Consider the following 23,014-nt stretch of genomic DNA (forward strand, 5'->3'; position numbering starts at 1 on the left):
GGGGCCGGTCCTGGTTAATGTCTTCATCGATGATCTGGGCAAGGGGATCGAGTGCTCCCTCGGTCGGTTTGCAGGTGACACCAAGCTGGGGGGTGTTGATGTGCAGAGGGCAGGAGGCTCTGCAGAGGGATCGGGACAGGCTGGACCGATGGGCCCAGGTCAGTTGTATGAGGTTCAACAGGGCTCAGTGCCGGGTCCTGCCCGTGGGTCACAGCAACCCCCCGCAGAGTGTGCCCAGGTGGCCAAGGCGGCCAACAGCATCCTGGCTTATATCTGAAACAGTGTGGCCAGCAGGACCAGGGCAGTGACTGTCCCCCTGTGCTCAGCACTGGTGAGGCCCCACCTTGAATCCTGGGTTCAGTTTTGGGCCCCTCGCTACAACAGGGACATGGAGGTGCTGGAGCGTGTCCAGAGATGGGCAACGGAGCTGGGGAAGGGTCTGCAGCACAAGTCTCGTGAAGAGCAGCTGAGGGAACTGGGGTTGTTTAGCTTGGAGAAGAGGAGGCTCAGGGGGGACCTTATTGCTCTCTACAGCTGCCTGAAAGGGGGTTGTAGCAAGGTGAGTGTTGGTCTCCCAGATAACAAGCGATGGGACAAGAGGAAACAGCCTGGAATTGCACTAGGGAAGGTTTAGATTGGAGATTAGGAAAAATTTCTTCACTGAAGGTGTGGTCAAGCATTGGAACAGGCTGCCCAGGGAGGTGGTGGAATCACCATCCCTGGAGATGTTTAAAAAATACGTAGATGCAGTGCTTAGAGGCACAGTTCAGTGGTGGGCTTGGTAATCATGGGGTAACAGAACTTGATAACCTCAAAGATATTTTCCAACTTAACGATTCTATGATTGTATGGTGGCTGCAGCCCCTGCCATGAGCAGCCTCCCCCTTTTTGCTCTTCTATCCCCAGGGCAGCACATTGCTCTGGTGGGACAATATCTCTATTTTACAGACTACGAAGCCCCAATGGGCCCTTGCACTGAGAGCACTCTAAAGTGCCCATGTCCCTTCAGGCAGGGAAACAATCTGATCTGCCTGCCATGCTAAGCAACACTGCTGCCAGGCAGCCACCATCACAACAGCGCAATGTTTGTGCTCTGGACACACAGCCCCACTCTTTTCAAGCAGCCAGCAAAGAAAACCTCTGAAACTGGGTTCATAAAGCACCTGATGGCCGCCTAAATGGAACAGCAACAGAACAATTCCTTCCAAAAAATGGTTGCTATAAAAAGGATGACGAGATTTTGCCATCCATTTCAGAAAGTCCCATTACCAGGTGGTGACTATTTTACTTGCTTTACAAAAGCACAGAAACTCCCACCTCCTCCCTTCCCTGCCCATGTCAGCAGGCTCGCCTGGATGTTTTCATGTACACCCATGTTTGTCTTTCCTTGCATGATATTACAGAAACATTTTGTTTTGCTCTTTTCATATGCTATGTTCCAAAGTGTTTCTGTCAACAGTGAGCTGCATCCCTTGTGTAAGTTCATGTGTGTGGTCAACTGGTAGGCAGTCATCAAATCCCACATACAGTCAGAGCCTGGTGGTAAAGGATTAGCACAAAGCAATGATACACGCAAGCACACAGGCACGCATATGCCTTTCCTGCCCTCAATGCCAAGGCTTTTCCCCCAGTTTAAGCCCCACATAAACCCTTAATGTGTATAGTAAAATGTCAATGAAATTTCATGAAGGTTCATGCAAAGATGCGTGCACCAACAGCTTGGTTGTGCAGATCTTGGAGTGGCTGTCTGCTGTACCCAGCAGCACCATGCACACTGATAATTAATGTAAACATACAGGTAGAGGAACTGGTCACTGGTCACAGCTGACGTGAAAGTCAGAGGCTTTGTGCTCTTAGGAACTGAGCTGCAGATGCTGCACTGAACACAAGACCTTCAGCAGGGGCACCAAACCACGGAGGGGGGCAGAGAAGCAATGCTTGCCTGGAAGAGGTAGTACTTTGCATTTTTTCACAATTAGAATACTCAGCAGTGGCTGAATGGATTGATATCTGAAATATCAAAAAGAATGTTTTTTTCTGCCTCTAGAGAAAAAAGCATCCCAAGCACTAATTTTTATTTAAGCAACTGAGGACAGCAGTCTAGAATGAAATTGCCATCTGAATCTTAATTATACCTTCACATTGAAACACTGTAGTGAATTACATGTAAGATTAAAAAAAAAGAGTGATATTAACATGTAATGAGCCTCATCAATTACTATGGATCAAGAAAAGTAGCCCTCATATTATTGAAATAGTTTAATTTGCATAACTGGATGATTCAGATTCTTCTTGGTCATTCATTCAAATCTCTCCAGAAGTCATAGCCTCAGACAAATGTCCTGTAGCAGCCTTGGCCTTATATAACTAAATTAAATACATTGTTAGTTACCTTCTCGTTTTGCAACAGGGAAATTGAAAAGATTTCCTACAGTAAGTCTAGGGAGGAACACAGATCTCTAGCCATTAGTGAGCTAACTGTGTATGTATATAAAATTAGTATGATTTTTATAGTGCAGCAGTATGTAAAATGACTTGCATATTTGAGTTCAGCTTCTCATGGACTAAGGTTCAGCCACATGCTGAAAGCAGGAAATGTATTTTAGTAGTATAGCAGGGGATGGAATTGAGGACAGGGACCTGTGTTCCCATCATTTGTACAGGACTCCAACAACTACTAAACCACCCAGAAAACAAATAAACTATACTCAGAACTCAGGCTGTGTGTGCACTCAGGTTTAGTCCCGATTCAGCCACTGGCAACTAGTAATTGGCAGACCTGAGACTACAAACGCACATACAGGGGAAGCCACATTAAGATGTTTCCTCCTATTTTGCCAAACCCTGGCTTTTCTTGGCCATCCTTGGGAGTTTTCCCGAGCTATAACTGCATTGGTTGATGATGACAGGCAGCAGGATGACAGGTACAAAGATACAAGTCAGGAGCTGTTCAGCATTGCTTTGGACATCACATTTATCCTCTCTGCTTTAATATTCCTGCTCAAGAGTTATATTATTTCCCTGCTTTGCAGGGACATTGGGAAAATCCATTTAATACTGTTGAGCAGATTAAGATGTTGGATGAATATCGATCACTGAGCTCATTCCGACTTTAGTACCGTATACATATATAGGCCAATCTTCAAGGCACTTTTGATGATCAGCACTGACCGATTATATTTAATGAAAACTATTTTAGAAACACATTTGAGTCTGGTATCATTCATTAATTTTCAGATTCAATCAGCAAAGGAGCAGGGGAAAGTTTGTTTCCTTTTCTGCAGATTAAAGGTTGTGTCTGCTTTGAAAATTAATCACTTTCTGCTGTCATAAAGTGCTCCAAGAGGCAAACTGATGGATTGGCATGAGGTTGACTCACAATAAACAGATACCCACATGCCTGCAAGTGCTTGTAAAGATTAGGGATGGAAAGGGATTTTTTAGAGGTACATGGAGATACCATCATGAGTAATGACACAAGGAAAACAAAGGCAAAATCTTAATTTTGAAATGCACCGTGAAGTGCTTATTAGAGAATGAGGCAGGGATAAACTTCCAAAGGAAGCTCTGAAAATTGCATCATTTGCAACTGGATATAAATGAACCTGACAAAGCACCTGAGAACATACTGTTAGGTGTGCTCATGTTTTGGCAGGCAGATCATTTAGAAGACCTAAAAAGCTCCTTTTCCACCTGATACGCCATGAAGGCCATAGCTGGAACTCCTACAAGCCCCTGGTCCAGCAAGGCCCCCCTCCGAGCCCAGGCTGTTAGCAGAGAAGGCGGGAGGGAGGACCTGTGTGTCCCTGAGACACTGACACTTCTCACAAGCACAACCCGACCATGCACCATGCCCCCACTTCCCGCCTCAGTCACCCTGCAGAGAAAAGAGCCTTGCAGTCATTTATCGCCTTTAAAAACTATCTATCTGACAAAGTGACTGCCTGGCCATGTCCTGGCTTTAAATCAGAAAGATGGCAGGACATTCACTACATCCCTATGTATCCCTTGTGGTCCACTGGCATCCTTCTGCCCTACCCAAATTACTGCTGTCCCAGCAATGCCCTTGTTGTGGGCAGCATGATAACAAAGTACAGATAATTACTCCAATTAGGAGGTGTGAATGTCATTCCACTCCCCCTGCTCTCTTCCAGGTCACTATGAATGTGTTTGAAAACTACTGGCACAGCAATTTAGTGATTATTCAGATTTAATTTGCACTCTGTCATCTATGTTTTTTCTATAGGCTTTAATAGTTTAATTTAACAGTCTTAAGCACTGTCTATATTACTGAGACATAATGTGTATTTCAGATTTGAGCAGCTGCATGGCACAAAATAATATTTCACATTTATATTGTGCCTTTCATGCTGAAGATGCTTAAAAATGCCTTGATTACTATATCCACACAAGAATCAACTCATCCATCACTGAAATGCAGCCACTTCTAGGTTGGAAACCTCATCAGTCTTTAATAATTTAGGCAAAATAGAGAAGAATATTCCACTGAAACGAGGAGGCAAGTTGAGCAGGTAAAATTAAGTTATCCAAAACTGCAGTTGGGCAGGGCTGTCTGATATGCTCACCCTCATTACAGGAAGTTTTTTACAACTCTCAGATATCTAATCAAAAGGCAGTACCTGCAGGAACAGTTTCCCTTACACCAGCATCAGTTTATTACCAGTTGAGAGAAGGAAGTCTCTACTGTCTGCTGCACGGCTCAGCAGCATGGCTCTGCCTCTCCCTCTGCCACCTCCCCTCCAGGTTAGTAAGACCCAGTCTGATGACAGTCAGAACTTTCCCTCAAAAAGATAAAGTGGCAGAAAAATGATTGGCAAAGTTTTTTGCTCCAGCACTGCCCCGAACAGATCTTTCAAGCCAGTGAGAAGGCACCTACTGATGTCAATATGCTCTGAATTAGGCCCTAATGAAGCACAGCTCAGTTCTGCCCATCAGCCCCAATGCTGGCTAGCATCACCAGCTGCCAATTTTCTAACTGAGCGGCTGTCCGGGGAGAGCAACTTTCATGTCTCAGTGAGCTCTCTGCTTAATCTTCCAACAATCGGCATACAAGAGCTCTCTTACACACATGGAAACCATCTGGTGATGAATTTGGCTCTTGAGCAGAGTCCCACCTGCTTTAGCTGCCCCATGACCCTGCTCCAGTCAGTGGGAATCCATGGTGTTACAGCCTCTTCCCAAAATGTTGTGTTCTCTAGGCCCTGGCAGCCATAGAAGGTGATGCTTTCCCATGTAGTTTTCCAGCTAAAGCTTTGTCTCACTGGTGCATTTTTGTGATAGTGATCCAGGGACCAAGTAAAGTAGCAGGGAAGTGGGTGGGTGGAGAACAAATGTGTCAAACGTAATAAAGATTCTCTCTATTTTCAAGCGCATTATCATCCATGTTCATCACTTATTAAAAGCCTTTCATTTATAAAGTCTTTAAAGCCTAGTTTAATAACCTGCAATCATTACTTGAATCACAAAATTTGCTTTTTATTATATTGTGTAAATGAAGCACTGTAGCATTTAATGTAAATTATTTTATTCCTCTCCTTCTTTTATCACTGTTTTTAAAGCCATTATGATCAGGTGTTTTTCTTGACGTACCCTAAAAATGCACGGCACAATATCTATGGCCCAAAGTACTGCTGTTCCTAGGATTTGAGTACAGCAACAGAAGAACAAAGAAAATACACCAGCCTTTCCCATGCGCTTGCTGCCTCTGAGGTTTCTAACTGGGCTGTTCAGACCATTCTGTCTCCCCAGGGAGAGGTTCAAGGTCCCCTTATTTCCAGGACACATAAAAGGGAATTTGTTCATTTTTAATACACTGTCTCCAAGAGGTTTTTCTTTTTAATCAAAGTATAAATTCTGCGATGGAATTGATATACATTCAAACTGAGAATACCACCCCATCAATGGGGTCTTCTTTCATTGCAGATGAAGGCACAGTAACGAACCATCAACATGATTTGCAGCTGGGGGACTGGTGAAAAGTCACAGCCATTTGAGGCCAGACAGACATTTGCCACTTAACTGAAGGAGGGCTTCCCATCCCAGGGACTGTATTTTACTGAGCTGCCAGAATGCCAGTAGGGGCAGCCCCCTGCCTGCATAGATGGCACAGAAATGTTTATCAACCCAAAGTCTAGTACACCCTCCCCTGGTGTGCATCAGCACATCCTGCTACCAAATCATGCCTCTGCAGCCCCAGTGGGACTTGTGGCAGCAGGTCTTATGTCCATCACTGAGGCCAGTCTTTCACAGAGACAAAATGAAAACATTAAAACACCTGGAGTAAAACTAGAATGGGAAGAGAATTAACCACTGGAAACTGCTCCAAACTGCAAAGCTGAGAGATGTGGATCCAAAATCTGAGGCAATTCTAATCAGGGTTTTGGTTCTGTCTCATCTGTAATTAAAATGAAGTACAAATCTGCCTGAGACAGTCAACAATCTCAGCTGTTTCCGAGATCTGGCTTTCATTAATTTCATTAACATCTTAAATGCATTCTTATTGCTTGTTCTTATGCTGAAGAGCAAGCGAAATAACAACACACCATGAACCAGTTTATCTTTGTCTTCGCAGAGGAGCAGATGTGGTATCAGTCTCAGGGGCACACAGGCCCTTTGCATGGAAAATGGCAGTGAACAGAGTTGTGCAAGTGTGGAAATCTTTGGCCTGAAAAATCAAGAAATTGAAACTAGCACTTTCATCAGTGTCTCATGCACTTTGGGGAGCTGCACCAGAATTATTAGTATTAATCAGTGTGCCAATCTCAAGCTATACTTTGCCACTCCTTTTCCAGAGAAACAGTCAAAAAATCAGAACTCATATGGAGCCCTCCCAAGTACCTGCACTCTGGGAGGCTGAATCTGGGGATCCTGCAGGAGGCTCACAGCCCTTTCTGATGCTCATAGGGGCAGAAATACCAGAGAGCAAGTTCCACTTTCAACCTACATAGTATATCAGGGCACAGAAACTCTGGACAAACTTTCAATCAACTTTTGCTTATCTAAATTCTTTTACCAGACTTCATCTCTCCTCTAGGGTGAGGCAAGTTACCAACAGAGCGACTAGGGGGTGCTACAACACACATGGGCCTCAGACTGACCGCCCCACATTCAGAAATTCCTGGCATAAATTAACTGTTCAGCTCTGTGATGATGCTGATTTGCTCCGCTTGGCATAAGCAGATGTTCTGATACAAGAGAGATGATACTTTCTGAGATCTGACATCCTTGAGTTTTCAAATCCACCGGCATGTTTAATAGCAAAAAACGATGAAAGACAAAAATAGACTTGTACAGATAAAGACCTTTGTGACAAATGAAAATTCAGTTTAATTAAGCCAACTCACATAATTATATTCCGCCCATAAAACTTAATATCACCTAAAAATTCCCATCAAATGCAAATTTTCCTCGGTGATTTATTTGTGCAATTGTGAGATGGTGAGAAAGCACACAAAGCAGTGGGAGCTGCAGGCTGCAGTAAACAGTGTTGTCAGAATATGCAAAACAAGGGGAGAACACAAAAAAGAGAGAGAGAAGGAAGGGACAAACATTCTCTGGCTGGAAAGTTATTGAGTGCTTAGAGCCAAAGAGGAGTGGAAAGCTTGGAGAGGAATTACTACATGTAACGTACAGACTTTACACTGTTTCCACTCCCAGCATCTCTCCCATTTAGCTAACAGATGAAAAACCTTTTTGGGGGTAGATGTCGGGTTAGGTCTGTGGTTTTAAAGATCATTGCCTAAAATCAGCATCGCAATGAGCAGAAAGGAGCTTTGCAGTTGGTCGGCTGCAGCGTATCCCACACTTTGAGGAGCGCTGGCAGTGAGGTAATCCCCTAGGAATGTGTGTGCGGTTGGATGGCTGTGAAAAGAGAGCGGTCAGCTACCAAAGCTCTGTGCTGAATATTCACGTCACACACACACAATCATTTTTCTTGTTAAGTATTGAGAAGAATGGGAACATTATAAATGCAGTATCTTTTTTGGCTACAAGTTTAGCTGCTTTAAAAAGATCTGCTCCCTCCCTGCTCCTCCACTCTACCAGCTGTGCTCTACCTCCATCCCCGAACCAAATCTGCACACACTGAGCTTTGTAAGACATAAAAAACCAGGGGGGGAACTAAATACAAGTGAACCAAATCTAAAGAGTAAAAACTTTAAAAGATGAAGATTCAGAAAATTGGTGTAAGCATTTTAAGGTCACTTGTCTATCTAAAAACGGCACCTTATTGAACACATAACCCCATGCCAAGTGTTTGGGTTATATTCACACCCATATCCATGTCATATTACTCAAAGCAACTCGTTTTCCCTCTATATGGTGAAAAGCCTTTACAGCCACAGCAAATTAAGTTTGCTTTGCCAGTGCCAGGTAGTACTGGTAGTGCTGGCTGCTAAAAATATCTTTATTTGCCTGAAACACTTAGTAATTTGTTGCAGTGAGACAGAGAAAGAGTAAGCGAGAATGAGGTGTCCCAGCCCAAAGCTCAAGCACAGAGTGGAAAGTTCCCCACCCATTTTGGTGAGTTTTGGATCAATCCCTAAGCAAGAAAAAAAAAGCAATATAATACTTCCAGTCACTCTTCCAATTATTTGCCAATAAGACTAGACAGATATTTTTTTCTTCCTGTTTCAAATGCCCCTGCATTGGCATTTATCTGTCCATTTCCATATATATGTACTTGCTCAACCTGTGCTTAGCTCAGTGGGCTCACGCTCATACAGCTTGCCTGCACAGAAGCAAGACAATGGCACCGCATGGAAGTAATTTTCAAATTAACGATACCTACAAAATAGAGAGAATTAGACCAATTGCATCCCTCATTTGAAAATAATATTTTTTTCTGTTTTCTCAATAAATTGCACATACTTGTGGTCACAAGACTACATTAAGTTTCTAGGTCACTAGACTCCTGATTATGAGATGATTAGCTTGAATGGCACATTTAAATGTCAATCTCTGTTCTCTTGCAGGAAACAACCAGCTCAAACATGCAAGTCTTGACACACTCTAGTACTTTTAAACTTACTGTTTAACAAAAAGAAAAAAAGAAGGGTGGAGTGGCAAAAAGCTGACAATCCACTTCAAAACTTCTGCTATAATTGTGGGTAACCAAAGCCCAAAAGCATTATTGCATGTGCTCAGAGAGGTGAAAAGTCATTGGGAACAACCTTTCAAGAACTAAGCAGCAAAAGACTCAAACAGGTGCTCTGCACCAGGGGACAGAATGCAAAATTACTGCAAATGTATTACAAATTTTAGCCTTCAACTTCTAAACATGCATAAAGTAATGTCCTTACAGCTGTAACTAACTTCAGCACAGAGATCTTCAAGAAGGTATCGCACTGAGAAAGGTCCTGGACAGTGCCTGGTACTGTTTACTTCCAGCTGAGGATTGCCCCACAGTGTACCACCTCTCCCTCAGAAGATACTAAATCTCCACAGATACTAACTGACCAAGCCTGAAAATCCTACTGTGCTCCATTAACTCAAAGCCCTCCACTTTACCAGTGGGAAAAGTGAGATACAATGTCACCAAGGAACTTCTCGTGATCATTCCACAAATTTGTATTTGTGACTACAAGGTACAATTCCCTTGTCCGTTAGGAAATTTAACTCCTGCACGAGACCCTATCTGAACACTGCCTCCAAGTACTTCACAACAGGATGTTAACTGCCACTTCATACAAGGAGGACCACTTTTTCACACCACTTTAATGAAGGTCATTAACTCACATAATCAAAAGGTGCTTTCTGGGTTTCTATCATTACTGCCATGACTACAGCAAAGTCTGCTCATACTCCAACTTCCAGAATGGCTGCCCCCACTGGAATTTCTGCAGATGGTCCAACTCCCATGCAAAGCATCCAGGAAGCTGATTGAAAAAATGTCCATATGAAATGATGTTCATAATTTCAAAACTGCCCCAATTACACATGTTTGGAAGGAGACAATCGGGGTCTATGGTTAAAAAAAATTACACTACTAAAAAGTTATTTTCCTTTCAACTATCTTATCAAGTTCGTTAACACCTTCTGCTGTTGGTGAAATGATCCCCCATTAACATTTCAATTTATTATTGCTGTTCCATTAATGAGACCACAAAAAATGGAAATGAGGCCTATAAATATGCTAAGAGTTAAAGTCAGGAATCGTAACAGTGTGTGCACTTTATGAGTAATGTTTCAGTACCGCTAGCATTTAAAACAGCGTGGAAGGATGCCTCTGCAGAATAAGCATCTGGCTTAAACAAAACCCTCAAAAGCCTAAACAAGAAACCACCACAATTTCTGAAACTAAAGGTTAAAATATCAGCAGAGTCAACTCAGTCTTAACCCCTTCTGCAGCAGACAGGTGAACTCCATGCAGTTCACTGTTAAAACGTCTTTAGAGAAGTGCTTTCACAGTGAAGGTCACTGGGACTGTTAAACTTCACAAAGCAAATTCTGCAAGAGGAAGGATTTGTCTCCATGTCTTTTGTGAAATACTTTCTCTCCATGCTAATGACTACTTACTGCCACCACACCCAGTGCCAGGGGCGGGAGGGATGGGGACAGGGACAGGAATTGATTGTCTTGATAGTATCTCAGGTCCTCCAGGAAAAAGGGCAGGCTATAAATAGAGAACTCCAGTCTTGGGAACCACATTAAGATTCATTTGAGAAACATGTTTATTGCCAGGTAGCCTTTTAGATCCATCAGGCTCCCACAGTTCCTCTGCTGATCTTTTCTCCAACAAACAATGAATACCCTCCATGGGTCAAGAAACATCCTTATGCAAATGGCATTACTGCAACTTGCATTTTCAATTATTAATATTCCACTTCTCATCTTACAAACTTTTTCAGAAAAGGAGGAAAGCAGCAGCTTGTTCCCCTGGGAACAAAACCACAAAATGCAGTACCTCGCTGAGCTATAAAAGGAACGGTCCCTTCAGCACAGGGATGTCATATCATGCTAGCAACATTTTTGTTTCTGCATTTTATTTCTCTCTCGTGATTAAAAATCATCGATCTTTCACTGTTTTCTGTGCATAGTTGACGGCACTAGGTTTATTCTAAATGAAATGTGTAGCCACACTTCAACTAGCACTATCAACCTGTAAGGAACAAACTTACAATTACTACATTGATTTTATAATTTATTTTCCAGGAAGCTCCGATTTCATGACAGCGGCTGGCTTTGCACTGAGGTCCCACTATATCAGTGAGAAGAGAACACTGCAGTCCATGCTTCCTTTAAGCATTAACAGAAGAAATTATCTAAATTAGCCAGTTTGCCATGGCAGTAAGAGTAGCTTTGAAAAAAAAAATAGACACTTTCAGTAAGATGAAACAAAACAAAAACATAAAAAGCAAACTATTTCATGAGAGCACAGGCTACTTCAATAAATCTAGTTATCTGATATCCAGACTGCCATTGTCAGCCTTTCATCATTTGTGAAAACGCATGATGGATCTTCTCTGTTTGCTTACAATTTCAAACCTTTCCCTTCCAATCAACATTAGCATTTTGCTCCAGCGCCTCAAAGGACATGGATTGCTAGCAACCACCCCAGATTCCACCTTTCAGGAAGAGTCTAAGCACTGACAACCCAGGCATGGCTCAGTGGCCCATATATATGGCACACAGACTGGGTGGTTCAAGGCTGTTAAATGTTCTTCCTCTTCTGAGTTTGCCTGAAGGGAAGGAAAATGGCCCCTGCTGAGAGTACATACATAAAGCTGTAACAAACATTTAATTTTAGCTGCTCTGAAAAGGGAATTAGTCTGTGCATTCTGCACTGCCAGTTCCTACTGCAGCTGCTCAAAAGAGGTGGCTTTGGAGGGTTATTAATTCTCACATTAATGGTCAGCCTCCGCCTTGTTACTGAAATATAGGCTCCCGAGTGTGTTTCTGTCTTACTCTCCCACATCTCTTTCAATTCTTCCATTATAAGCAGATAAAGTCTGCTATTTGGCTGAAAAGGACCTCAGTCCAACACAAGCTCACAATACTTTATGTAGTTTTATGATTCAACTACACACTTTTCCTTCTATGTAAACAAAAAAAAAAAAAAGCTTGTTCAAAAAAAAAGAAAGAAAGAGAAGCATTAAAAATGTACAGATATACAGCAAATTCCAGGGAAACCACTGAAATGGCTACTGCCTGTGTGCATTGTTTGTGCTAAACCAGTTAGCAGCCACAGGAGGGAAAGACTCAGATATGATTTTTAAACTAGGCTAGTGAAAAACATTTCATTCTTCATCAGAGATGATTTGAAAGGATTATTTTTCTGCTACACTTTGAGAGGGCAATGCTGCCAGATGTCATGAATCTAAAAGCACTTTATGTAAAACATAAGGCATCATATGAAGTCATGTGTACCTTACATACCGTGCAGTCTCCTTCTGTCCCTTTGATGAGTTTTAGGTACTAAGCTTAGAGGCACTACTGGAACAGCCCCCAAAAACTCCCCGGACAGTTGGCTCTGCTCAAACTGGAGCAAAGTAGAAGTTACTCCACCAAAATTAGCTCTTCAACACTGAAGTTCAGCTTATTTATGCTGGCTAAGGATCTAACTCTACTATCTACAGACTGAAAGATGCTAAAAAAGGGCTATTTTTATATGCTTTACCAAATATAAAACATGTGATCGAAACACAGGCAGAGATTCATCTCACCCTACTTTATTCACCTGAAAACTGGGCTAGGCTAGGCAGTGAGGCACTTGGCATGTCAGTGGGAAGAGATCAGCATTCCCAAAGGTCAGCTTCTGTGGCCTGTGGGAGCACCCTTCCGGTGAGTCACCCTCTGAAGATGTTCATCTCCGTCCTCCACTATGCAACAAAACTGGATTAGGATAGATCGTTCCAATCAGTGGTAACAAAATGATCTCATAGTTATGCAAAATCCCGATCCTCTTCCTTTTCTCCCCCGCTGCTTTTGTGCCAGCATGAACCCAATGACTTTTGTGATATTATTCAAACCTAAAGCCATCTAGTCATAATACCTGCTCCAAAGTCATATTCACCTGGCCTGAAAGCTGCTAAGGGCACTGAATTCAATTGTCCCAACTTCTTCAGAACAGGTGCCCAAAAAGCAAGAGACTCATAGATCGGCCTTTACATAAGGCGTTTCATTTTCTTTTATCCAGCTTTTGCCTCAAGAATGAGCTCTCACAAGAAGTTTGGTCTGACACAAGACAACTCTACCACAAAACAACCGAGAAATATAAATTGCTGTAACAGCCCCTCACCACAGGATGAATTGCCCAGGATGTGGAGCAAAAGTAGATATTGTTCGCACTTCACTGCATCACTTCCAGTGAATTTTGCTGAAGTTTTTGAGACTTAATAAGCTGCCTGCCTCTCTTTCAGTCTTCAACAGCATCGAGGCTGTATACAGAGAGATGTATGGAAACAGTATCTGATCTAAAGCTAGAAACAAAAGAGCTTATTTCCCCTTATCTGGTAAAGAATCCAGTAAGCCTCTTGGGCACATAGTTGAAACCACAGTGAGGACAGTAAAATCCTTCCTGGAATTGAAGGATCAGGAATAAAGCACGAGACAAGAGGAAAATGAGTTGTTAAATAGAGTATACCTGAGGAGGGCTCTAATCAAAGGTGATGCATGGTGTAGGTCCCTTAGCAGACACTCCAGTGCTCACTACAGGAGACACTTAGGACAGGGAACAGACTGGAACCGTTCATGTTCTCAGATCAACTGGGGCTGTGTTTCCACCTTTGGGCACCTCTCTATTCCCCACCTGCAAAATAGTGATAACTCCTTATGAATAAAATTTAGTAGATGAGAGCTAAGCCTTACTAGTGATACAAGGCCACATCCTCCCTGTATTCAGTGTGACGTTTCCCAGCTAAAGGGTTAGAGGACAGAGCCCTTCACAAATCTCCAGAGTGGTGCAAAGTAATTCCCAGGTTTACTGTTGCAAAGCAAAGCTGAGATATATTGCTCCTTTACACGCACAGACATTTCATCAGAGGACATCAAGGCAAGTTTTGCCTTTGTTTTGCCTTCATAATTAAAAAAGGCATCCCACAAAATAAACAAAATCCCTTCTTTCATCATCTCTGAATGTGCTTCTCTTCCACCAGAAGCCAACCTCTGCAGAAGCTATTGTTTTGCTCCAATCTGGTAAACGTCCTCTCCTCCCTTCCTCCTCCTCTCCCCTTTCCTACCTGGGGAATTCAGCTGCTTGCGGAAAAACTTGAAAAGAGAAAAAAGGAATAAAAAAGTTGGCTTGCATGGCTCAGAAATAAGAACTGAAAAAAAGTGAAACCGTATGCCTTGCCCCCAGTGGCTCTGGGACTTGGAGCCAAACCAAGGCCATGAAAACAGAATATTGCTCTTTGTTAACCATAAATAAATAAATAAAGGACTACTCGCTCTTGCCCTTCGGGATATGTTTTCTAAGGAGGAAGAAATTCCCCATGGAGTTTATTATGTGTAGACGGGAAGTGTGCCTCCTAGGGAAAAGCAGTGGGGGTAGTTTTTCCCTTGGTGATTTCTTTCCTGCCTTTCCGTCACTACTTTATTCATTTTGTAAGTCTCCCTCCCCTCCCTTCTGCAATAAGTGAAGCCACACAAAAGAACATGCAGGTAATTCAGCCACTCAGAACTACACAGCATCTCCTTTCCTATATAAACGATCAGTGTGTGGCCTGGGTTTCATTTGCAACTGTAAATGAAACAGGCCTACAACTGTGTTCATAATCCTCCTTAATTGAATTTCTGTGACAAAACCCAGACAAAATTATTACCCTCAAGTTAACAGTTTGCGCAAAGTAGCCAAGGGTTCCTGGGAAGCTTTAAAACAAATGCAGAACAAAACTGGATACCACAAAGCAGTTATTTGGTGTTGGTACCATTTGTTTGAATGGTGGGATGTTTCCCTGGAGGAAGCAGGTCATTTTAATATGAGGGACAGCCTAGGAGTTCAACAAAGGCCAAAAAAAATGAGAATTAAATAAGCAGTGGAAGAGCTTGGATGTAAATCAGCACATGCTGCTCACACCACAGCTACTAGAATGAGGTGTTGGGCTGTCCTGGCTTTTTGAAAGGGCAGCATCTTTCACAACTTGGTGTGGCTAATTGAGAGAGTTTTGCAAATCCGGGAGGACTTCAAGGAACTGTTTAGTTTGTGTTAAGTTCACACCCTATCGAAAGTGGTATCTTCTTTAAAGGTCTCCATGTAGTCATTTCCTTCAACTAGATCACCAGTTATACGGTAAATATGCAGAGCATTAGTAATGATGTCAGGCTGCTGATAAAATATCTAGACTTATTTTTAAAATGTGAGAGCCACTGCTAAATGGAAGCAGGGATGAAAAAGGGCACTGCCCTGCAGGGCACTCCCATCACTTGCAGAAGAAGAGAATAAAAGCCTTTCCTATTACCAAAATTTAGGGTTTGTAATTCTTTCAGATGATAGAGATGTTTTCTTGAAGGATTGGGCAAAGCTGATGTGAACAGAGATGTCTGTTTGCAACAGCTAATTTTGTGTGTCATATGCCATGTACTTGGGCAGACACCCTATTTCACCCCAAAGTACCACATTTCAGTCATCTCTGTATCAGCTGGTAACTAAAGCAAACTAGCAAAGTTATTAGGGATCAAAGCAGACTCTTTATGCTTCAGTTTACACACAGCTGATCAGAGCAGGGAAAACCATGTCATCCCAAGGCGATGCCTGCTTGGGTTACCGCCCCGCAGGCTCATAGAAGTTAATATCCTTTGCAATTTAAGCAGAAGGCAAGGCTACAAGAGAATGAGGAAGGCTGAGGTAATGGAAAGAGAAATCCTGTAGTTTCTCAGCATGCACCCATGTCCTGTGTATCACCCAGCCCTCTCACAGGCAGAGTCAACAGAAATTTAGGGGTAGAGGAGGCTGGTGGGGCCTCATATTAAAATTCGCTCCAATTTAATTATTCAGATTGGAAGTAAAATACTGCTAGAGGTGATTAAATGAGCAATACTGTTCAGAGACAAGCAGGCAGAGACCAGACCTCATTTTCACAGACCTCTGTGTCACTGCAGAATGGTGTGTCCCTGTGCCCACCCTCCCTTGCAAGGCAAAACTGGCCTAATGAGGGACCTCAGAAGAGTTTCCAGGGGATGTTTCCTCTCGCAGGGATGCAGTGGGGTGCAACAACCAGGTGCTACTGCCTTCCCCAACGTCTCTGCTGCACCAAATGTTTCAGCAGTTGCATTAACACCTGTTTTTTAGAGATTCTCATTAGCCCTTGGGTCCTGTGCCACTTTCAGTAACCTTTTAAGAACACCTTTTTATATCCGTTTTTCCTCAGGCCACAAGTTAAACACACTGAACAACACCAGGGGTAAAGTGAGACAGAAATAAATAGATGCATATGCACATGCCTGCAACCCCCTACATACACACACAATCAAGGCCAGAGATCAATGTCTTCAGGAAAAGCATGAGGGGATAAATTCATCATAGTGCTTTGTCACTGGTGGCAATAGAAAGAAAAAGGAACATTTAAAACAGTGATGAAATGCTTCAAGAAAAAGCAATGTATTTTTATGCACTTGCAAAATCCATTGGCATTTTTTCCAGTTAATTGGTTTCATCTTATTAAACTAAAAACCTATTTGTAAAATCCAGACATATTGAAGCCTAAGTCCAGCTTCTTCACCAAAACAAGAAAACTAAGCGTTACAAACCAGTTTGCATCAGTCTGAAAGCACAGCACTTGGTATGGGGAAGAGAAATGGAATAAAGTGTTTGACTTCTAAAATGCACTTTGGAAAAACCATGTAGTCATTTATCCCAAAATAAAGAAGCCCCCTTCTTCCCTGGCCTTGTGAAAATGGATGAATATTTTGGCCCAGTTCTGTGGTGATTTATAAATCAGCCTTCTGCTATCTTTCCCTGCACTTTTCACGTTTAACTTCTTCACCCTTATTACACCACCCCTCTTCTCATTAAATAGTCCCTCTGTCTCACTTGCCAAAGAACTGCCAATGGGCCCCTGATTTTACAGAAAATAGACCCAGCTTTACCAATAGGAAAGGGCTTCTAACATACCATGGACACAGCACAGTGAAGCATGGTAATTTGCCTGTGTTAATGATGCTACTTCACAATGATCAGGAAAACATAAATCTTTCATAGCTAAATGACACCCAGTCCTTCTACAGCCTGTTGAATTAAAAAACAGTGGAAGCAAAACTCAATGTCCTTTAAGAGATGAGCTAAAAGTGGCTGCAATGTTCTTCTTTTTCCAAATTCCTAACCTGTGCGGAATCACTAAAATGGGTAATTTGGTGCTGGGAGGGGGACAGAAAAAACAATCCAAGTGTTTCAAAGTGTTTCAGTGGCTTAAAAGCAAGGGATATTTGGGGTGGGGTGGGGTGGGTAATGGACATGTATGTAAACATTTTTGGACATACTATACACATGCATAATTCTCAGCCCTCCAGTTATTCTTCTCTGTGGGAGGGATTTTGTGCAAAATACCACTGAAAAGTGGGACTAAAGCATAATTACTTATTTTCTCCTTACTAGGTGAAAAGAGGAAGTCATTACTGTGGGAAGGACAGAGAGGCAGTCTGCATGTGCCATTGCTTATTTCTGAGGATGCTCCAATTCCACAAAGCACTGAGCTCTTGCATGCCATATCAACCCTGAGAAATGCTTTCAATCTCAATTCTCGTCAGAAGCTTTTCACTTCTTACAGCTGGGTTCCCTAGGCTGCCTGGCTAGGCAAAACACTGGTTGTTTTGGCCAGTCAAAGTCTGGTTGCTCCAAAAAGTCAGTCTTCAAACACAGGACATTAAGCTACTCAGTGGGAGAAATTCTGCTCTCCTATTTGGCCAAACACAACAGGCAGAATGCCACTGACTTTGATGACATTATTTGGTGTGCACCAGAAGGAACCAGGGATCGTAAGTAATCACATGGTCCATGTTTTTTAAACCTTTGGCACTGTTGAAAGGTTGGAGGATAGACTTAAACATAGGTTTATGAAGAAAAGAAGAACAATATTTACAATATTGCTCATACAAGAAAAAGCTTCTACAGCATCCAAGGGCAGAGGGAATGATTTGTCAGCTAGTTGCAGTTTTGTAGATTTTGTAGCTGTATGATTGGCACACTTCACGCATTCCTTGTCCAAAACTTTCTGGTATAGCTGTGCAAAACAGGAGCAGGGCTTGAATTTAAGAGGACTGCAGGAAGGCAAAATTGCTGAGAAATTAGGACCAAGACATTTTAATGCAACACTTGTCCAGGCATTCTTCAATTCATCATGTTTAACACTTAACAAACCCTGAGGTAAGTCTCTGTCACAGTTAAGTGTCAGTTTTTGCTGTAGAGTGCTTGGGGTGGGTTTTTTAAAGATTATTCACTGTAGAGTTCATCAGTTGATTTTCTTACTGTCTTATGAAATCATGTGCTTGCCACAGGAAAGGTTTGTCAGCCCAGGTTGAAAATAAGCACCTGAAGACTCTCTAAATACCTGTTTACTCAATCTGGAGTAGCACTCAAGGGGAGCAGTAAAATCTAGGAGACAAATGCCACACACCACATTTAAAAATTGCCCCAAATGTTGTATTCTTAAGCCTTTCTTTACTAATGTGCCTGCTTCAATTAAAAAACATGTTCTAAAAAAATCCCCCAAGATGCATGTTTCAATGGATGGCTCAACATTTGATTTGCAGAAAATGTGGCTACAGCACTAGCAACAGGGCTTTGGGAGGGACATAAGCAAATCAGCATTTTGATTTCCCTTAAAGACCAAATGATTTACTGTAATTTTAAATATTAACATCTTCTGAATGAATAATTTTGATACCTTTCATCTTGGGTTCTGCAGACCTTGCCAAGTTGAGACCATAATACTTATCGGCAATTTGTCAGCAAAACCATGGCTTTCAGAGGCCTGATATTTGAGACCTGTCCAGGCAATTTCCCTCTGAAGTCAAGGAGCCAAGGAAAGATTCCCAGCTGTGACCCAGCACAAGTGCTTCTCCAGTGGTGCATTCAATCTCCCTCACAGGCCTTGCTCAAAGCTGCTTGGCAGTGTGAAAAGGGATATTGCTTTGCAGAGGCTGAGAGCAAAATAAACCTTCATCCTTGGGGCAAAATTCATTTCTGCAGCAGAATTGGCAGAGATGCTTTTCTGGACACTACACATCTCAGATGGGCCAGGGCATAAAACCAAGACAGTTCTCACTGCTAGCAATGAATAGGCACCCCCTCATTGTGCCAGACCAGCACAGTACCACCCCCTCCTTTGGGGCAACAGAAGCAGGGGAAGCAAACAGAGGCAGGGGACAGAGCAGGTACACAAGACACAGCCACCTTTTACTGAGGCCAGCGAGATCCCTGTGCTGCAAAGCCTTGAGCCGTTCAGCGAGCACATCAAGAACAGCCTGATACTGTGGCTACCCGCTCCTCTGCCCTTGCCTAAAGCAACAGTAACACAACAAAGGCATGGGAACAGAAAGGCTGGAGGATCTCACATAGCACAGTTTCATCTCTTGGTGTCTCTCTTGATATCACACTTAGTGTGAACACTGCTGCTCATGTACAGCGTTGCTAGCACCATTCTGTGTGACATAGTTGATACAAGGTACTTGTCATAGAGACTTAAGTAACATACATGATTTTCCCTCTACATTTTGCAAGATGAGTGCACAGGTGCAATCATTAGAATTATTAATTCTAAAATAGCGGTATCTCTTTTGCTTGCTACTTGCCAAGTATATGTAGCCAGAAGGGTGTGCATCTAATAAGTGCAAACCACAGTTCCTATCACCTGTTTTTGTTCTTCACCTTCCTTTTACCATGCATTTTCCTTGAGCTCTTTATCTTTTGATCTCCTTGAGAAAGATGGCCTCCTTTATTGATTAAATTACAAATTCCAATGGTGGATGATTGAGTTATATGATAACACCTGACGAAAGCCATCAACTACAATTGAAATAAAAAGAAAAATTAGCACTCTCTTCATTACAAAAGGTTTGGATGTTGAGTAGCTGACTGAATTAAATGGAGATTGAGCAGATCTGAGAGAATTGATTAGGAAAAACAATGCAGAATTCAGAAAAGAGCTACCAAAGTTAACAGCTCAATAATTCACCTTAGAAAAAGATGGGGAAAGTTCAGGAAGAAAAGGAAATTGTCTATTTTTCAAGCACTCACAACCAGGAATTGCACAAAAGCTTGCCTCTGTGATAAGACCCCTCAGACACCCAACTCTCACACGAGGTTACCAAAGGCCAACAAATACATGACCAGGTCAGCAGACTCTTGGGTTCATTTATTCAGCTTCTAGCAGGCCTTTTTAATTAGTGGTATAACAAGCAAAATAAGGTTCTTGGCCTTTGTTCTGTGCCTGGGAACCAACTGCATGCCAGCTTTTGGTAATGTATCATTGCATTTTATTCACCGCTCTTCTACGCTAATGAGGTATTTTTATTTTTGCCTGGTGTGGCGTTTCCTGCAATACTGACAGATGTCTTGGGCTTTCCTCCTGCAGATTAAGCAACCATTATTGGAGTTCTTAAATGAAACAAGAAGCTGATAAAGCAAAGTGTCTGAAATGGCACGATCCGCTTTAGAACCATGCCATCTTCCAGTCACTTCTTTGCAAGCCTGTTGCAAGGTAGAGTCTAGCAAAGGTGAGTTCTAACAAAGTTCTGGGAAGAGTATAAAAACACTGTTAAAGAAGGGTTGCAAACAGTATATTATTTACTTACAGCCTCTGCATTACTGAAGTGTCATATTCGAAGTCATGCTCCAGGGAAAATCCTTAGTAACCTATGGAAACATCAGAAAAATTGTCTTCAGTGGGTATTTCTAACTACATCTTCTATCAAATGGGGAAGAGAATTTAATGTTAAATTTTGACATCAATTTGGAAACAAAATGTAAAGAACATATTTTATAAGTTTAACCAAAAAGCAATGGAAAAAATTTCCTTAATACTTATCTGAAGGTTGCTTCAAAACTTGCTTCAGCCGTAATATTTTTTTTCATATTTGCTTTCTGCAAAGATCCTAGGCTACAGATTTGCTAGCAGCAAATGTTTGTAGAAACAATAAATATTTTAAAACATTCAATTTAACTTAGAAATTGTGCAGCCCTGCCTGAACTTTTCACAATCTTGAATGCTCTGTCCTCATGGAAGAGACAAGGAATTGCTCTTGTCCCAGTTTCCAAGAGGGAGATTTGCACCAGTGAGAAATGTCGGCTGTGAACACACATCTTATTCCTCACTACAGTGCTCTGCTTGGGGACGTTCCTGTCCCCACCACCCACGACCATTCACTCCCACCGGAGTTCATTGCACCCTCCATTCTGAACTACTCATGAATGCAGTCAGATAGGGGTTAGTAAAGACCTATGTAAACTGCTCAAGTCAATCCAGAAGCTGCAGTGAGATGAAGATGTGAACGTAACCTACACAATTTGCCCCAGGTCCCACAGCAAGCCTGGCAGGGCAGACAGTTAGCACACTAGCTGTGAGCCCATATCCACACACCCCCTCTTTGAAACACCAAGGATACTGATCCCAAAGCAAAGCACAGAATGAACAAATCTGCTCAAGAAACCCAAAACTCTAAAGTTATTTCCATTATTTTCACTCTTCTGTCTTATCCAAAAACCCCAATTCCACCATAACTTGATGAAAGGTAAAAATTACAACAAATTCTAGATTATTTTCTAATGATTTATCCTTTAGTTTCATATTACAGCAACACGCCAATGCCTACCCTGTGCCTGAACTCCGTGCTAAGCACAGTGCAGACACTGGCCGTGGTAGTCTCTGCTCCCTGAAGCTTACCAGCAAGAGATCAGGGAGCTAAAAGTGTAGGCAGGGAAAAGACAGACAGCAAAAATCAGAGGACGCTTCTGCACAAGGTTTGTGAGCATGAATCCCACCATGCCAGTAAGAAATGATTCACTGTGAAGAAATTCTGACCCTGCTACCTATTATGCTCGACAGACGATGTCACTGAAATCATTTATCTGGTTATTTACATGGCTTCCATTAGAGCAATATCTGAGCATTCACAAACCAGATGGGTTTTTCCTCACCACGGTCCTGAGAAGTAGTATACATGATAACTCTACATAATAGACAAAAAACAGAGATACTAAAAAGACAAAATGTTTTTCCCAGGGAAACTAAAATCTCATCTGCCAAAACCCTATTTCATGCCAGAGGGCTCCAGTGGGTTAAGGTGCCACACTCATGGATGGGCCATCAAACTTTAGCGATGGGCAGACATCAGGCTGGTAATTCTTCCTTGAAGAATGGCTTCTAAATAGTGTGAATCAGGAAAAGGGAATATTTTTTTAAAAGAAAAAGTCATAATAAATGTAGCAACGTCTGAAAAAAGCAAACTACAGCAACAGAGGAACCAGTCACCCAGTTCACTGAGAGGCCTGAAGCAATTGTTTTCTACAAGAAGCCTCATTCTTCATATTCCATAACCCTGAAAATGCTCTCACAGTCCCTTCTTTCAACATTTTAAGACTAACACACATATGCACTCTCACATTTCCTTCCTTCTCCAATCAGTCTTCCCTTGTGAAAGACATCATAGCAAAGGGATGAAGATGTTAAAATTTTTGCAGCTGTTCTGCTAGGGCTGCATCCTAAGGTGGGAAACACAAGGGAAACTGGGGGTGACAGAGCATCGGACAAAAGGACTCAGCCTTCACTGCCAGTTGACTCTTGCTCTTTAAAATGGTAACAGTGGAAATGCTTTTTTAGTGATATCCCAGGAGACAGTTCAGAGCCCAGCATACCAAGTTGTAAGAAAATAAGATGCATCTGTTAGCTCAAACCTCCAGGACTGGTAGTCTCTCCTAAAAAGCCACTGGTCAGCACAAACTCTTAGGTTTGATCAAGAGAAGGATTTTTGGTCTAACTCTGTAAAGATAATAGTGCTCTTCTGGCCAGAGAATAGAGGATTCCCTAAACTCACCCTTGAACTTCTTGAAGGCAAGAAACGGGGC

At 42.3% G+C, this 23,014-nt stretch overlaps 1 protein-coding gene across 5 annotated transcripts in view; it reads right to left on the minus strand.

Moving 5' to 3' along the window:
* SEMA5B (semaphorin 5B) overlaps window positions 1-23,014 on the minus strand; it is a 281,793-nt gene that overhangs the window by 175,434 nt on the left and 83,345 nt on the right. For 4 of the 5 annotated variants that reach the window (XM_055812546.1, XM_055812543.1, XM_055812547.1 and 1 more), the window contains exon 2: window positions 20,746-20,806. The gene's annotated coding sequence lies outside the window, so the exon portion shown is untranslated. Of the gene's footprint in view, window positions 1-13,603; window positions 13,769-20,745; window positions 20,807-23,014 lie in introns of all 5 variants that reach the window. The other variant, XM_055812544.1, reaches the window with a different exon arrangement.

This window comes from Falco peregrinus, chromosome 8, assembly GCF_023634155.1.
Source record: "Falco peregrinus isolate bFalPer1 chromosome 8, bFalPer1.pri, whole genome shotgun sequence".
Lineage (NCBI taxonomy): Eukaryota > Metazoa > Chordata > Aves > Falconiformes > Falconidae > Falco > Falco peregrinus.